The following is a 17066-nucleotide window of genomic DNA, read 5'->3' on the forward strand; positions in this document are numbered from 1 at the left end:
TTGGTAACTACTGGTTACAGGACGGAATTCATTTAAACGCGATTGGGATTGATTTGTGGACTTTGGCATTGCAAGAAGGAGTTGAACGGGCGTTGGTGGCGTTGGGGCACTCACGAGCCTGACGTGGTCAGGGCTGTTCATGTGTGGTGGGGGGGGTGGGGGTTCTTGGAGTTGACGCTGATTGGTTGGGGGAAGGAATTGGAGCATAATTGCAGGCAATTTAAAATGTGGTGGGGTTGGATCTGGCATTTTGGTATGGGCTCTGGACGGGGTTTTTACCCTGGGAGCTGTTGGTGTTTTTTTCTCTTCCCGGAACGGGATGTACGGTGCCCTCGAGCTGGTTTTCACAGCTGAGGGTAATATGGTGGTCGATCTTCTTTTGTGGGGTTTTGCCAGATCTTTTTAGCTCCAAGAACCCTCCCCTCGAATTTATACTGTTGTATTTATGTTTATGTTAATTTTGTTAATAAAAGTTGGCCGCTGTGGCCAAAATATCCAAAAGAATAATTGGTTATGTTTTTATTTAAGGAAAGGGTTGGGTCGGTGGGCAGTTTCTGGTGGTTAGGTTACATACGTAGGAAAAGACCGTACTCAGCATACGCGGTCAAGATGGGGGCTGGAACAAAGCGCAGCTGGGTGGAGGCCCCCCATGACTGCTTTGAGCCGGGCGGTCTTTTTGAATAATGCTGCGGCTGGGGATAGGAGGATGGCAAGGGGGGGGAGGAGTTAGGAAGGGGGGAGGTAGTAGGGAAAGTGCGGGAAAACCGCCATTCCCTACCTTAATTCAGGAAGAAGAAGACCCACCCACCCTCCCTTGTTGGCTTGTGCTTAGGGGGTTTTTTAATGGGGGGGGGGAGTTGTCGTGAAGAGTTTATATATCGATATGGCGAGGGAAGTTATATATATATAAAATAAATAAATAAATAAAATAAAATAAAATTGGGGGTTTGGGATTTCACTTTGTATGCGGGTGTTTGGTTCATTATTTACATTTTATTCGTTTATTGTCACAGTGGCAGTGGGGGGGTGGGGGTTCTTGGAGTTGACGCTGATTGGTTGGGGGAAGGAATTGGAGCATAATTGCAGGCAATTTAAAATGTGGTGGGGTTGGATCTGGCATTTTGGTATGGGCTCTGGACGGGGTTTTTACCCTGGGAGCTGTTGGTGGTTTTTTCTCTTCCCGGAACGGGATGTACGGTGCCCTCGAGCTGGTTTTCATGGCTGAGGGTAATATGGTGGTCGATCTTCTTTTGTGGGGTTTTGCCAGATCTTTTTAGCTCCAAGAACCCTCCCCTCGAATTTATACTGTTGTATTTATGTTTATGTTAATTTTGTTAATAAAAGTTGGCCGCTGTGGCCAAAATATCCAAAAGAATAATTGGTTATGTTTTTATTTAAGGAAAGGGTTGGGTCGGTGGGCAGTTTCTGGTGGTTAGGTTACATACGTAGGAAAAGACCGTACTCGGCATACGCGGTCATGATGTGCATTGTGACGTCTATGGCTGATTGAGGTCAGAAACCTGGAGCCCAGTGAAGATTATGACAGAAGATGTGAGCACTGCACAGTGGACTGCGGCGGTAGGACAGATATGCAGTTAGGTGAGTATTTACTTATTTTTCACCAATTTGCTAAATACAATTTAAGAAATGGCAACTTACATTTTCCTTAAACAGATTCCTATCTAATCGATAGTTATGTTGTAAGTTATTGTCCTACCCATATATGTCTGGAAACTTGATTAGTGTTTTTAGCAAAATAAAAGGCTCCTCTAAAATGGAAGAGGCACGCTGTGGACAGCTATTCCAGGGTTCCTGCTCCTTCTCATTGCAAAGCTGGAAACTGGCTCTTAGGTGGCTCTGTTTCTCTCTACAGAGATCCATCCAGCATAGAGAGCCTTATAGGCAATGTTTTCTGGTAAAATTAGGTGATATGTATAGCACTGATGATGGACAAGATCCCAAAAAATAGCATCTACAGATACCGGTCTCTTCTTTTTAAAGGGGACTCCAAGGCTCTTTTATTGGCCAGAAAGGGTTGCAAACTATAGATGTGACTAGAAAGATTGTGGACTTCCTTTTGGAGGGGAGCTAATTTGCATAGCCCTTCCCAGAGAGCATTGTGATGCCTGTAGGACCCATCCAACATCTGGGTATCAGCCAAGAGATCCAGTACCACCAGCATGCCCCAACTTTAAAAAGTCAAGGCAAGAAGAGAAGGCAGAGAAGAACCAGAAACTCCACACAAACTGTATAGGCAACTCGTGAAGCCACCGAGGAACCTCTAATAAGAGTTACGCCTGGTCCTTTTTCATTGTTATAGGTTATGTAAGGAAAGGTAAGGGGAGAAAGGAACAATTTTGGATCATATGGGTTATGTAAGGAAAGATAAGGGGAGAGAGGAACAATTCTAGGTCATTGTGTTCCAAGACAGAAGTCAACTAAATGAATCAAAGGGGCACCATTTTGGTTTCTGCAATGTGTCCCTTCTGTTCTCAGTGGCTTAAGAGCATATCACTATAGGGCTTTGCTCTCCTCACAAATTCACTTAAATTTGGAAAAAAAGAATAACAAATCTCTGCCTGCTCACAAGTTAAATAACAGACAAGCCCCAGGATCCTTTGGCCAAGTAAAGCAAAAGTTCCCCTTAAAAGAGCAAAATGGGAGAGAGTAGCGTTCCACGCCGCGCCGCTATCCCCTCCTGACACCAGTTAATATCATTAGCTCCATCTGAATCTGAACTCGTGAACTGTGTCTGAACTTAAAAGAGCTCCGCCTCGTGAAAAAAAGCACAAAAAAATCCTTTTTACAACAGTTTACGGCCTCGCATGACAAGCGTTGTCATTTATGGCACTCTGCCCGTTTCTTAAGTGTGGTAAATGATGTAGTGTAATTCGAAGAGAGCTCCGGCACCATCCATCATGCAGGTCTCTGGTTCCCAGATGGGAGGAAAGAGACTGTGATAAAGTTTTAAGCGTTGGCTGGCTCCTTCCTCGCACTATATTTGTTTAAACAGGTTCAGTTTTGAATCAAATCCCTTTCCGCGTGTGAGAGGATTATTCCTGCCACATATAAACCACCAGATGTAGACTTGAAAGACATAACTCCTGTGCTGCTGGAGAGGCCGACAGACCTATCACTTTCTAATTGTGTTTGCCTCTGTTTATTTATGCTTTGGTTTATAGACGGCGCGGTGGAGCGGCCGATAGCGACAACGTTCCACCCTCGGCCGAATTCCTCATCATTATTTCTATTTGTTATCCTTCCTTTTGCCTTGTTTCATGTGTTTGTTTCCTTCACTCCACAGGCATGTTCCGTGTAATGTCACCCATCTATCATACGTGTGCTGCCATGACTGACTACAGTTATTTATGTAGCGCCATGAAGGGACAAACAAACTAGAGTGAGGAATTGTTCTCGAATGTTGTAATATAGGCTGATAAACTCTGGGCCTTAGAGGGGTTTTCTATGACTATTCAACAATCCAACCCTCTGCTCCCAAAAAATTACCAACATACAGAGTGTTCTGATGCACCGCTGCGATTTCTACATCATTCACGTCTTGTTCCTGCTCTGAGATGCTAAGATTTCCCGCCAAGGTAAAAAAAAAACAAAATGGGCACTTATTCTGTAGAAAGTAAATAAGTAAATAGTAATAGTACATGAAAATAACATAGGGGACTTAGTTACCAGTATTTTGATAAAAAAAAAAAAGCATAAAAGCCATCCCACAGCGACAAGGTGACCTAAGCTAAGCATTTCGCATACATAGTTTCCCATGGACCGGTGCCTGAACAAGTCCATGTCCTGCTCAGCCCTGATCTACATTGAGGTCTAATACTAGTGACAGGTTAGGACCGTCCCGATGGGTCACCTTGTCGCGGTGGGATGGCCATTATGTTTTTTTGATCAAAATAGTGTTAACCAAGTCCCCTATTATTTACATGTATTATTTACTTAAGACAGGGTATATTCTCATTTTGTTCTTTTGTTAGGTTTTGTTTGTGAAATGGCCACAATGTGAACCTTCTCTTATACATTGCACATATACCAACTTATAATCTGTGGTTTTCCTGTACAGGAATTCTCCACCTTCTTTTCCAACCTCGACAACCTACAGGATGTCCTGATGACAGAAGTTTCAAGGCAAATTCGGCATCAATTCCATTGGAAAATGTGAATAAGGTCTACAAGAATAAGAACCCTTTTGTTTATTCTCACCAATGACACATACAACAGCACTTGAATCAGCCATTGAATGGGACAAATCCTCGAGCAGTTCCATGGGAAAATCCGTGGCCGAAATCCTAGGGTCAATATATTGGATTTTAATCTGTCATGTGAACATAGCCTAAGAGAATGTGCACACTGCTACTATCCTCCAGGGAGACAGGCACCACTGAAATACTGTCTCATAAAACCTTTTAGCTAGCCAATCTGCTAACCGGCATGCAAAAGGTCTATATGACCGAGATTCTGCATTTTTTAATTTCCTCTACTTCTGAGATACACATTTTTCTCATTAGCTGTCATATTAATTTCCCCAATGATTCCTTGATTGGAACATTTAGGGAATGTTGAACAGGGTCAAGTGGCGGAGAGGATCTAATGTAGAGTTGTGGGAAAGGGGAACAGTTTGACTATCTATATGGGCGAGTCACCGAGGATAAAAAATAACAATCTTACCCCATGTGATCCATTGGACAAATGTCATTATTTTTTTATTTCTTATAGTTTTTTTTTAACATTTCAAAAAAAGGGAAGTTTTTTGGGGAATTTGGGCACAATTTCAGTTATTTGTATATTGGATGTAGAATGAATATTTGTCAATGTTTCTCAGCAGCCGTAAATGAACAGATTACATCCAAGTAACAACAAGGCTTTTATCCTACTGCTCATGCCCCTGGAATATTTGCCCCATAGGCCAAGTAGGGAAGCTAAGATCTAGATAACATCCACATCTGATGTGCTGTGAAAAAGAACAACTGCTGTTTCGAAACACATTGGCCTTTATAGAAATTTCATGGGATGTTTTATTAAGTTTTATTATCTAAATAAAGGAATGTATTAGAGAAGATCGAAACGTTTCAATTTCAATCTCAGCTTTCTAGCTCAGGAAATTGTTTTCTCAAGATTGTAGACACTCCACTTGCCTGGAGAACACGTGTGGTCTGAGGTCTACTAGATCTGCATCCAACCACTTTCAAACTCTTTGCTGCAGACATAGCCTTAGTAATGTCAAAGTCACTTCAGCATAAATGGCTACATGTAAACTGATGGTACCTGTATGATGCGGTCGAACACTTTCTGTGTAGTTAATTCATATTTGTTTCGCTTTTTCTCTCAATTTCTATGACTGAGTTATGGTCTCTGATCTCCTCTCGCTATCCTGAATCAACACAAAGCAGCTGCTGAATTCCCTGTCTCAGCTTTTATGCTGGCTCTGATAATCTCTCCTGATTGCCTGCATTAATCCATGTGATAGCTGAATGGCATTATTGGGAAAGCTGCCTGACTGTGCCCGCGGTAAGATCAGCTTCTCTGACTGATGCAATTTTCAGCAATGTGTAAAATAACTAGGAATTTTAGGAAAATAACAGGAATTTAATCACAAATTTGGCATGATTTTGATTCACTCATCTCTAGCGTATACAGTCATGGCCGAAAGTATTGGGACCCTTGAAATTGTCCCAGAAAATGAAGTATTTCTCCCAGACAGTTATCGCTATTACATGTTTTGTGGCACATGTATACTTCCTTTGTGTGTATTAGAACAACACAACAAAAACAGGCAAATTGGACATAATTTCACAAAAAAAATGTGCCAGACAAAATTGTTGGCACCCTCAACTTAATATTTAGTTGCACACCCTTTGGAATAATTGACTGCAAGTAATTGCTTCCTATAGCTATCCTTGAAGAACCCGGCCCTTCATCCATCAACCATCATAGTCACCATACAGGGATGCAGCACCTCCTAGTTTATTTACATAGAGTTGCTACTGATGGGGTGAAATTCAGGTGCAGAATTGTGAGACAGTCAGGTAATCAGAAAAACGAGCCAAAGTCAGAAACACCAGGAGATTCAGGAGACAAGGATTAACAAGGCAGCAGACCAGGGTAAGTACAACTTATAACTGGCAGCTTTAAGTTAGCTGGAGGAGGTTTAAATAGGGAGTGGCCCCACCGAAGGCTCACAGCAGAGAGCGGACTACAATTGATCAGCACCCTGTAGTAAGACATAGACACCGAGTCTGGGCAGGATGACAAGTTCCAGCCAGACTAATGTAAAAAAGGACCACCCTTGCATCGCTCAGAACCACCGCTCACCGATCAAGCACTGCACCCCTATCAGCAAAGTCAGCAGTTGTAGGAGACACGGACAAAGCAATGATGTGATGGCTGCAAGGCATTATGTGGAATTGTGCAATTGGACTTTTTTATTGATTCACATTAATCAAATTACAAACTGTTCAAATTTGCCAAGTCCAGTGAATTTACAAGAATTTGATGCAAATTTGATTGCATCTTATCGATTTACTCATCTATAGTATTATGTGTATGCCAAGTTACGTGCCGTCTCTAATAATTTCATAGGGCAAAATCAATAGAAATCTAGTGTCTGCGGTTTAATGTTTAATCACAGGAATTAGGAAATGCAGACCCCCTATTGATTTAAAAATCCCAATAGAGAGTTAATTTTTTCTATAAATCATCTAACTTTGCAAAACAGCTTACGTGTGTGTTATTCAAACAGGTGAGACGTGCTCCACTATTTGGAGCCTGACAAGGTCCTTATGTCCCGTGGAGTGGGTGAGGTGTCAGCATTCTCCATGCACCCTAAATAACCCTCCTCAGGTATATCTTACCGGAATTGCTCTTGTTTTTTAAGATACCAAATCTTCATTATTGTACTCGAGGAAAAAGAAGACAGTCTGCAGTGTGCTCCATGTACTCTTCAGCATCAGAGACTTCTCTAGGATGGATATGATGAGCCACCTTGTGTCTGCTCACACATACTGCACAGATCTGTCTGACAAAACACACATTTCCAAAATAAATCCAAAAAATGCAATGTCAATAATGAAAATGTGTTGGATGATTGATGAGTTTTGGTTGTGAGGTCAGACACTGGCAGAATAATTCTTCAGGTCAGTATTTTTAGTATGTGCACACAAAGGCCCCAATCCATCAACACCGGTGATTTTTACACCCAAAGGTGAATCTAGGTTTTCCTGCACCCAGGACAAAAAATCAGTTTGCCACCCCTCCCGTACAAAGCTTAAGCAGTGTGAGTAGTCATCATGTGTCCACTTCACACTTACAGTCACGTGCCGACGAGCTGCTCCTCATAATTCTCTCAAAATTAGGTGACAAACTACAGCCTCTGCGTCACTGAGAGAACCAGGAAGAGAAGCTAGCTGGCACCGACCATAAGCATGAGAATCGCATACAATTTGTCATGTGATGACAGAGCAGAACCACATCCTGACAGTGAGGAGATTACATGCTGTTAGAATTGAGCAAGCTACAGTGCTTAATCTGCTATATAATTGTCTAAGGGTCACTTCTGTCTGTCTGTCTGTCACGGTTAATCGTTCGCTGATTGGTCTCGCCAGCTGCCTGTCATGGCTGCCACGACCAATCAGCGATGGGCACAGTCCAGAAGAAAATGGCCGCTCCTTCCTCCCCGCAGTCAGCGCCCGCTACGTACTCCCCTCCAGTCAGCGCTCACACAGGGTTAATGGCAGCGATAACCGACCGCGGTATGCCACGGTCGGTTACCGCTGCTGTTAACCCTGTGTGACCAACGTTTTACTATTGATGCTGCCTATGCGGCGTCAATAGTAAACATATCTAATGTTAAAAATAATAATAAAAAAAAAAAAATCGTTATATACTCACCGTCCGTCGGCCCCTCGGATCCACAACAGGCCTTCCCTGCTCGCAACGCTCCGGTAACCGCTACGTCATCATCTCGCGAGACCGCAATGCACTCTTCAGACCGGAGCGCGCAAGGAGCGGTAACCGGCTGCTTCGATCCTGAGGCTCCGGAAGGTGAGTATATAGTGAGTTGTATAGTTGACCGATGCACAGTGACACCATCTGCAGCAAGTTGATGCTGCAGCTCTCTGGAGATGGTCTGAGGATTGTCCTTGACTGATCTCACCATTCTTCTTCTCTGCCTTTCTGATGTTTTTCTTGGCCTGCCACTTCTGGCCTTAACAAGAACTGTACCTGTGTTCTTCCATTTCCTTACTATGTTCCTCACAGTGGAAATTGACAGGTTAAACCTCTGAGACAGCTTTTTGTATCCTTCCCCTGAACAACTATATTGAATAATCTTTGTTTTCAGATCATTTGACAGTTGTTTTGAGGAGCCCATGATGCCACTCTTCAGAGGAGATTCAAACAGGAGAACAACTTGCAAGTGGCCACTTTAAGTAGCTTTTCTCATGATTGCATACACCTGGCTATGAAGTTCAAAGCTCAATGAGGTTACAAAACCAAAAAAAGTGCTTTAGTAAGTCAGTAAAAAGTAGGTAGGAGTATTTAAAAAAAGAAAACAATAAGGGTGCCCATACTTATGCACCTGTCAAATTTTGTTTGAATGCAGATTGCACATTTTCTGTTAGTACAATAAACCTCATTTCAAGGCAGAAACATTACTGTGTCCAGCAGTTATTAGATATATGAAACTGAAATAGCTGTTGCAAAAAAAACAATTTTTATAAAACATTAAGCTTAAGATTAATAGGGGTGCCCAAACTTTTTCATATGACTGTACATACAAATGTAGTAACCCTTAACATCTCTGATGGCAATATACTTTATTAACACAGCCATGTATCAAGTAATATGGCAAATTATGGATTGTTACATTGGCACAGGTTCAGAACCAGCACAGGAATACAGCAGCAGAACCCCCAGTAGTACAGAAATACAGCCTAACAACCACCATTAGTACAGGAATACATCACCAGAACCACCAGCAGTACAGAAATACAGCATTATAATCACCATCAGTACATGAATTTAGCACTAGAAAAATCATCAGTACATGAATACATCAACAGAACCATCATCAACACATGAATACAGCACTATCAATCAATTCTAATGTCAGGTCAGCCCCATATACAATTGTATCACATCAACCTACATTTCCCAGTATGTCACTAACAGTGGTACAAAGATACTGGAAGTTATTTTTAGCAGCCATTATCAGACTGAGGACCATACAGGAACCACAATACTGATGAGACGTAGTCAGTATCACATATAAGCATTTACATCCATGAACCTATAGCTGGCATCTCTCATTGGAGTAATGCTCTTTCTATTTTTATCAATCTTGTCTGCACCCCATTATGACATATGGATAGCCACATCTCATCTCGGCAGACTTCCTCTTCTCCGGTCTTCTGCAGCACATGTTCCCATGTACTGACCAGTCTCTATACAGTGCACTGCTCCCGTCTCCACACACATTTCTAACCCCGTACTGTATCCTGATAAATTTCTTCACTCCTCCTGTCACCCCACAGAAGTCTCCCTCCCCATTAAAAATCCTCACACTTTTCCAAATCACCCTATACTTTCCCCTCATATATTACCCTATGGCAAGAAAATTCCAGTTTATTTAGCTCCATTGTAGCACTTTCTTACGTTCCCCACTTCTGTGCAGCAGCAATGGGATCACCTGACATAATCACGCTGCTGACGTTGCCCTGACCTGGAAGTGTAGTCAGAGCTTCAAAGGTTCTCGCGTCTGAAACACTCCACCAGCAGAATAGTAAGTGCTGTTCAGGAGTGGAGTGGATGTAACTCAGAATGAGTACAGGATTAGTAAGGTGAATTATGTACTGTACATAGTGACTGCACCAGCAGAATAGTGATTGCAGCTCTGTTCAGCTGTTGCTGGTAATTGTGGGTCTGAGGAAGGTTGGGGGCTGCAGAGACCCTGGGAGTCTGTGTCTACCTATGGCTCCCGGGTCATGAGCCACCTCCATGAGTATGAAGAAGTGAGCAAGACTATCCGGAGGCTCCTGGAGGAGCTGCACTATACAAGCGCCAAAGCTGCAGGTGCCTCTAAAATGAGGAATACACAACTCCAGGCGGAGGTATGGAGGCTTAAGCTTGAAATAAATGAGCTGGAAGTATAGAGAGCCTTCATAAGAGAGAAAAGTGGTCCTTTCAAGGAAAAATTATTGAATGAAGACCGATTCAGAGAGACGACTGAAAACAGAGCGCAAAAGCAGATGGTGCTGCAGCCTGAGAGCCAGGTGGATGATAGCAGTGATGATGACCAGCAGAAAGCCCTTCCTGGCAGCCTGCAAAGTCATCTGCAGGCCATGTGAAGCAAGCTCCCTGCAGAACAGGCGACAATGACATCTGGAGTCAGCTCTGCGGGCTCTGGTGAAGGACAGTGATAACACTAATGGCGGAGACCAAGCTCCTGGAGACCCCAGTGTGCCTTCAGAACTTCCATCTTGGTGACAATTTGCCATAGGAGGCACATGGAGGCCAGAAGAAAAAGACAAATAAGACCAAGCCAAAGCTGTAGCAAGTGGTAAGCTACGTGTATGCCCCACTCCCTGTACCCCCTGAGTCGGCTGCAGGGTCGCGTTCTTGTTATGACATCATGACGTGGCTTGGCTGATATGGAGAGGTGGTGGAGATGCCAAAGAAAAACCTTGATGAGTTTGGTATCTGGTCAGAGGCCTGGACGTTTATGGTAATACTTAAGAGTTCAGGTGGCACGGTTAAGTACATTCTATCATCTGCCTTCTTCGGTTGAGATCATATCCTGGTCTTCTACCAGGGGCAACCGAAGCTCTGTCACAGGTGCGGCGACCCCACACACATCAGTGCAAATTGCGCTGTGCAGAAATGTGCATTGTGTGTTAATATTAACCATCTTGCTGCATCTTGTGCTGAGATTAGCTGCCACCTGTGTGGTGACTTAGGTCACCCATTCAGCTGTTCTACTCACTCCTTTGCTAATGCAGCCCAGCTGAAGCATCTAAACAAGCGCAGACAGGAGAGGGAGCTGGTTGAACCTCGGATTATTGGGGCAACCCCTGTCCTGGATGCCAGTCTCGCTGTTGAGGCCCAGAGGTATGATGAGTTGCATGATGTCAGGAGGATCCACATGGAGGAAAGAACCACTTCCTTGGAGTCCTCCTATTATGAAAGTATGGATGAGGATAATAAGAATTAGTTAGAGGATAAGCGTAAGTTCGGCACCAAAAATAAGAGAAAGAAGGGAGATAAAACATCTTCTCCAGCTCTGACCAAGGTATCTAAGGAAAGAAAAACTGACTCCCCTCTGGTTGGTATTTCTAACTGGTTCCAAGCCCTTGAGAACATCTCTACCTCTGAAGAGGAAGCTGAGGGTGAGGGTGAGGTTCCAGCTTCAGCGGGGCTTACAGGAGGTGCCGAGTCTACTTCTTCTGGGGATGTAATGTCCTTGGAGAGAGGGACTGGCCTGGAGTCTGGTGATGAGGATGATAAAAAGAAAATACACGTACACGTGGGATGTGTCATTCAAGAGGGGAAAGGATTCCTCCTCTGAGGCGGAGACTCGGGCCCTCCTATTGGTCTCTTGCGGCCGAGTGGTGGTCCATTTTACCATACCAGTGGAATGCCGATGGGTTATTAAGTTAGAAATGGAGAGGTGTCTGATCTTTGATGTCCTCATGAAGGGACAAGAGCTCTGGCTCATTAACATTTATGGTCACCAAACTAAGTGGGACAAGAAGTGTCTCTTTATGAGGATCAAGCCCTACCTTTTTGCAAGTCGGCAGGTTGTCTTTGGAGGGGACTTCAACACTGTCATGAGGCCCCGAGATAGACAAGGTTCTAGAGACAAGCTGAATTATGATAGTGCCACCCTTAATAGTGTAGCTAGTGAGTTGTTGAGGTGGGGTTCTCAGACCACTGTTTAATTTTGTTTTCTCTGAATGTTACAGAGACCCTCTGGATGGCAAGAGGTTTTGGAGGCTCAATTTGTCTCTCTTGGAAGAAGTGGAATAAGACGGTCCTTTGAGGATTTTCTTCAGAGCCAGGTACCTTTACTAGATCCTTGTAGTAGTAAGTCAGAGTGGTAGGTGATGTTCAAGGGAATAGTGACGAGATTCTTCTGCCAGCTCTTGAGCCTCAGGAGTCTGAGCAGGTACCGCTTGTATCAGGGTCTGAGGAGGAGACTCGAGCATCTTGTCTCAACTGGAGGTTGCTGTGAAGAGATCTCCAGAGTGAAATCTTTGCTTATGAGGTGTCAGTACGATAGACACGCATCTTTGGTATTTGAGATGGATTTCCGGAAGTGCCCGACCCTTACAGAAACTGCAAGATGTCAGTGAATAGTAAAGTGGTTACAGGACTGGTCGACACTGCGAGGTCCCTGAGGTTATCCAGTTCATTGATCCTGGAGGTTGTCAGATCCTTCTACTCGCACCTCTTGGGGAAGAGAGTTCTTGATTGGGATGAGATGTCGGCATTTCTGGCTGAAGCCATCCTCAAACCAGGGGTAGAACTCTCTCTTGATGTTTTGACAGAGATGATCAGGGAAGAAGAAATTATGTTGGCAATTGACGGACTTGCTCTAAATAAATTGCCCAGTCCAGATGGCTTAACATCTGAATTCTATAAGACCTTTAAGGATGCTTTGGTTTCCCTATTGATTGAGGTATTCAATGAGTGTCCTCGGGCACTCTGTCGAAGTCAATGAGGAGGTCTGCCCTGATCATCTTGTCAAAGGGTAAGGACCCATCTTTCATTGAGTATATGTGTCCCATAGCGCTTCTCAATACAGACAAGAAGGCTCTGGCAAAGGTGCTGTTCAATCAGCTGGTGAAATTTGCACCTCCACTCCTTTTGGATGCCCAGCATTGCTCTTTTCTCGAGCACAGCACATTTAGTGCTGTGCTCAGTGTCTGAGAGGCAGTGGAGCAGGGTAGGGCTGGTCACTGGATGGCGTACATGCTGTCACTAGACCAGGCAAAAGCATTTGATCGGGTTAATCACTTGTACCTCTGGTCTGTTCTTCTGACATATGGCCTGCCGGGGGTGTTGTTGAATGGCTTAAGACCTTGTACAGTGGGGCAGAGCGTTCCTTCCTTGTGAACAGTTGGATTGGCAGCTCTATTGTGGTTGGGTCTGGTTTTCGCCAGGGTTGTCCCTTGAGCCCGCTGCTGTACGTGTTTGCTATTGACCCACTTCTTAGGATTGTGGAAGGTGGACAGGATGATATTAGGATGGACCAGGCAGCACTGGAAGCCACTCTGAGGGTGGTCACATATGACTATGATGTCAATTTTTTGTTTCCTCTCATGAGGAGGCAGGGTGGCTTGTATCAGACATAAATGACTACTCTGAGGCATCCGGGTCCAAGATCAACCGGGATGAGTGTGAGCGTCTCTTGCTGGGAGGAGGAGATCCTGGTTTTGATCTCCCGCCCACCCTTCCAGGACCCAAAGTCTCTGTAAATGTCCTTGGCATTGAATTTGGCCAGGGGAGCTACCCCAAACAAAATTGGGACAGCAGGCTAGAGATTACCACTCAGAAGGTGAAGTAATGGAAGGGTTTGTCTTTGACCCTTAGGGAAAGGGTAAGCCTGATCAAAAATTACCTGCTCCCTTTACTGATTTATTCAGACAGTGTGTGCATCTTGCCGGAACCTTTCTGGATTTGGGTCTCCAGTTTGTTCTTCCATCTGTTATGGGAAATAGACTGAACTTGGTCAAGAGGAAGGTTACTTACCATACTAGGATATCAGGAGGGTTGGGTTTGGTCAACTCTGTGGTATTCCTTTTCGATACCTTCATTAAGATCAATATTGCAAACCTCTGGAAAGAGAGGGCTCTTTCATGGATTTTCTCCTGTAGGGGATGGTTTCAGCCTTTCTTCCAGGACTGGTACACAGGAGGGCAAGTGAAGTATCTTCACACACCACATGGACATCTTCCAGCTTACGTAGCTTAGTTCGGAAGGTAATTCGCTGATGGGTTCTGGGAGTGTGGAAGATCAGGACTCTGCCAAGGAAACTCCTTGACAATAGGGTTCTGTTGACCCATTTCTAGAGGCCCTTGGCGCTCAGAGATTGCCGAAGTCGGGATCTTGGGGACTGTTTGCATCTTTTGAATTCCATAAGGATCCCCTCAAAGTTTTGGGGCTTGGCTTGGCACTGCTTCCATGGGAAACTGTGTGTGAGGTACAATCTGAAGTGTAGGAGCTCTGAGGACAGGAACTATCCTCGGGTGCATTGTGATACCATGCTGGAAAGCATGGACCACTTCCTGATTTGTTGTCCCTTTAAAACAGAGGTGTGCAACAGTGTGGGTGCCTCCATTGGCTGGACTTGGTTGGCTGGTCTCTCTTATTCAGAATTGGGCTATGCAGCATTCGGTGATCTAGGTGGTCGGGACCACTGCACCTTATTTCTAGTTAGCACAGTGGTTAGGAATCACACATGGAATGCACAGTGTTTAGTATTGATGCAACGGAAAATCCTGTCAGTGGAAGATGTATTTGGGACCATACTTGGTGACCTGATGAAGGTGCGCTCTTTGGAGTTTGAGATCACCAGTAGCCACAGCTACAAACCACCACGTCGCAATCCCCGGAAACATTTTCACAAATGACTTCTTCTGTATCCACCAATGTCCAAAAATCATTTTACAAGTTCTACACAATAAGCCTCAGGCCACTCCCATGCTGGACCAGACTGAACAAAGGGTATTCCAAGACCTCATGGATCTGTTACGTGGAGGTGACGAAGGCCCAGCTGATAAAGGTGGCAACATCGTCCTTTGGCCTCATGATCTTTACCTGGAGGAAGCCCATAGACAACTGGACAACTCCAAATTCTATCGTAGGCTTCCATCAGACCCTACCGGTGTATACTCTACTAAACTAAGGACACTTATTGACAGAGCCCTGGAACTAGGCATAATCAATTCAGGACCTTTTTTCTCCAAGTCTCCGGCGTGGCAATGGGGGCCCGCTGCGCTCCGGCTCTGGCTAACCTCATTTTAGGGTGGTGGGAGTCCACCCTTGTCTACAACACGATGGGGTACAAATCTAAGTGAATTTCCTGGACCTCAATGTTGTCTCTCGTGACGGTGCCCTGTCTACTTGTTTATATCGTAAACCTATGGCTGCGAATAGCTTACTTGAGTATCGTAGCTTCCATCCATTACACACCAGGAAGGGCGTTCCCATGGGGCAGTTCTTGAGAACTAGGAGGAACTGCACGTTGGACGAAGATTTTCAGAATGAAGCAAGGGATCTTACTCATAGGTTTAGGAAGAGGGCATATCCTAAAAGATGTATCTCCCAGGCATACCAGAGGGCAAATCTTCAATCTCAAGTCTCTCTATTGGAACCCAGAAAGAAGCCCCCTGACAAACATGTCCGTTTTATTACTGGATACCACACTCATTGGGCCCAGGCAACATCCGTGGTTTTCCTTGGGCTATGTCTGCCTTCAAGCTTTGACTACACATTTCATGGATGTTGGAAATCTCAGGATCAATATATCTTTCACAATATTCCTTCCCAATGTCGTTGAATTTGGTGGCATCTTTATATCTTTATTAATGGCAAAAAATTCACCAAAATATACATGGATTTCTGCAATGTATATCCTTGAAATCTCTTATGGGTGACCCCGGTCGTATTGTCAAAACTCTATATATCGTGTATGGATCCAACTTCTGAAGCCTCTGAATTGGAACTTGGTTAAGTACGGGACTACGTACCTACACACATGTGGACTCTTGGATTCCAATTGGGGAATGGGGTTATTGTTTACTCAATCCACTTTTTGATGTTCATGTTTTGGATTTATATGCACCCTGGTTCTTTATCTTTGTCTGGCATACTTCAGCCTTATGTTTGTTATCATGCATTATTCTCCAGTTCACATTGCACATTATACCTGCATTTTATGTAAACTACTGTCAATCATGTTCGGTACGTCCTTTTGGTAATTGCCAACAGTGGAAGTTATGCTTTGACATTTGTATTTGGATACTTGAAGTTCGAGACCTATTTGGTCCAGGGTTATATTTTTTCATATTTTCACATATTCATAACTACCTATACCTTCCCTCCTTCCTTCCTTCCTTTTTTTTTTTTTTTTTTGCCTCATCGGTGGCTTTCCTCTCATCTTCCAGGTTTTTCTCTGTGCTTATTGTATTTTGGGCGCATAATTTCCACATTTTTATGGTACTATGTACGCTGGCTCTATATAATAAATGAGCACTACTATAAGGTTATAATCATTGGTTTCGTATTTATTCATTTTTTCTTTACAGTTCTTTATTTTTTCGAGGAGGTATCTACAGCATCTAGTCCAGGCATCTGTCATCCCTCCCCATTTGTTTCTCCTCACTTCCCCACTAACAATCCCATATGTGTGTGTTTCTGTTATTGTTATTATCACTTATTTGTGTGTTGGTCCTTGGCGCTTTTATGCACCTTCATATGCTGGGCCCCGGCATGTTTCCCCTTTATCTGTGGGTGTCCTCCTTCCATTTCATTGTTTACAATGCGCTCCGCTGAATTACTTCATGCGCACTATGTACTACTGGCAGAGACGTCTGCCTGTACAGCTCTGTTTGCCCTCTTGGTGTCACTTCCGTTTCCGGTCCCCGGCGCGCCCTATTCGTGTCCCAAATCCTACTAAAGGTATTTAAACCTCTATTGATCGGTTATTGTACATCTTCCCCTGACGAAGCCGTCCGTGCAACAGCGACACGTGTTGGGCTGCTCCCCATGCTGATCTCTGCCTTGCTTTGTCTCTCTCCCGGCTGCAGCATTTTCCATTTTGGCTGCGTTACATGTGGGCTCCGCATATTTCCGCTTTCATCAGGCTGCGGTACTACACTTTGGCACAGCTTTTTATTTTAATCTTCTCACCTTCTGTGCCCTTTGATTTTTTGGCACAATATCAATTTCCCTTTGTTTGTGCCTTACTTCATGCGGTTGTCTGCTCACTATTGACAGATTATTACCAAATTGGCTTACAGGTATATGTGGAAAATTATTCCTTATGACTTTTG

At 44.1% G+C, this 17066-nt stretch overlaps 1 long non-coding RNA gene across 1 annotated transcript in view; it reads left to right on the plus strand.

Annotated features, from left to right (window-relative positions):
- The window catches only part of LOC143793149 (uncharacterized), a 69158-nt gene extending 64187 nt beyond the window's left edge, over positions 1–4971 (plus strand). Inside the window, exon 5 of the long non-coding RNA XR_013220064.1 lies at positions 4079–4971. This is a non-coding gene — a long non-coding RNA (uncharacterized LOC143793149). The remainder of the gene's footprint in view (positions 1–4078) is intronic.
- The last annotated feature ends 12095 nt before the right edge of the window (positions 4972–17066 follow it).

Source organism: Ranitomeya variabilis, chromosome 1, assembly GCF_051348905.1.
Source record: "Ranitomeya variabilis isolate aRanVar5 chromosome 1, aRanVar5.hap1, whole genome shotgun sequence".
Taxonomy (NCBI): domain Eukaryota; kingdom Metazoa; phylum Chordata; class Amphibia; order Anura; family Dendrobatidae; genus Ranitomeya; species Ranitomeya variabilis.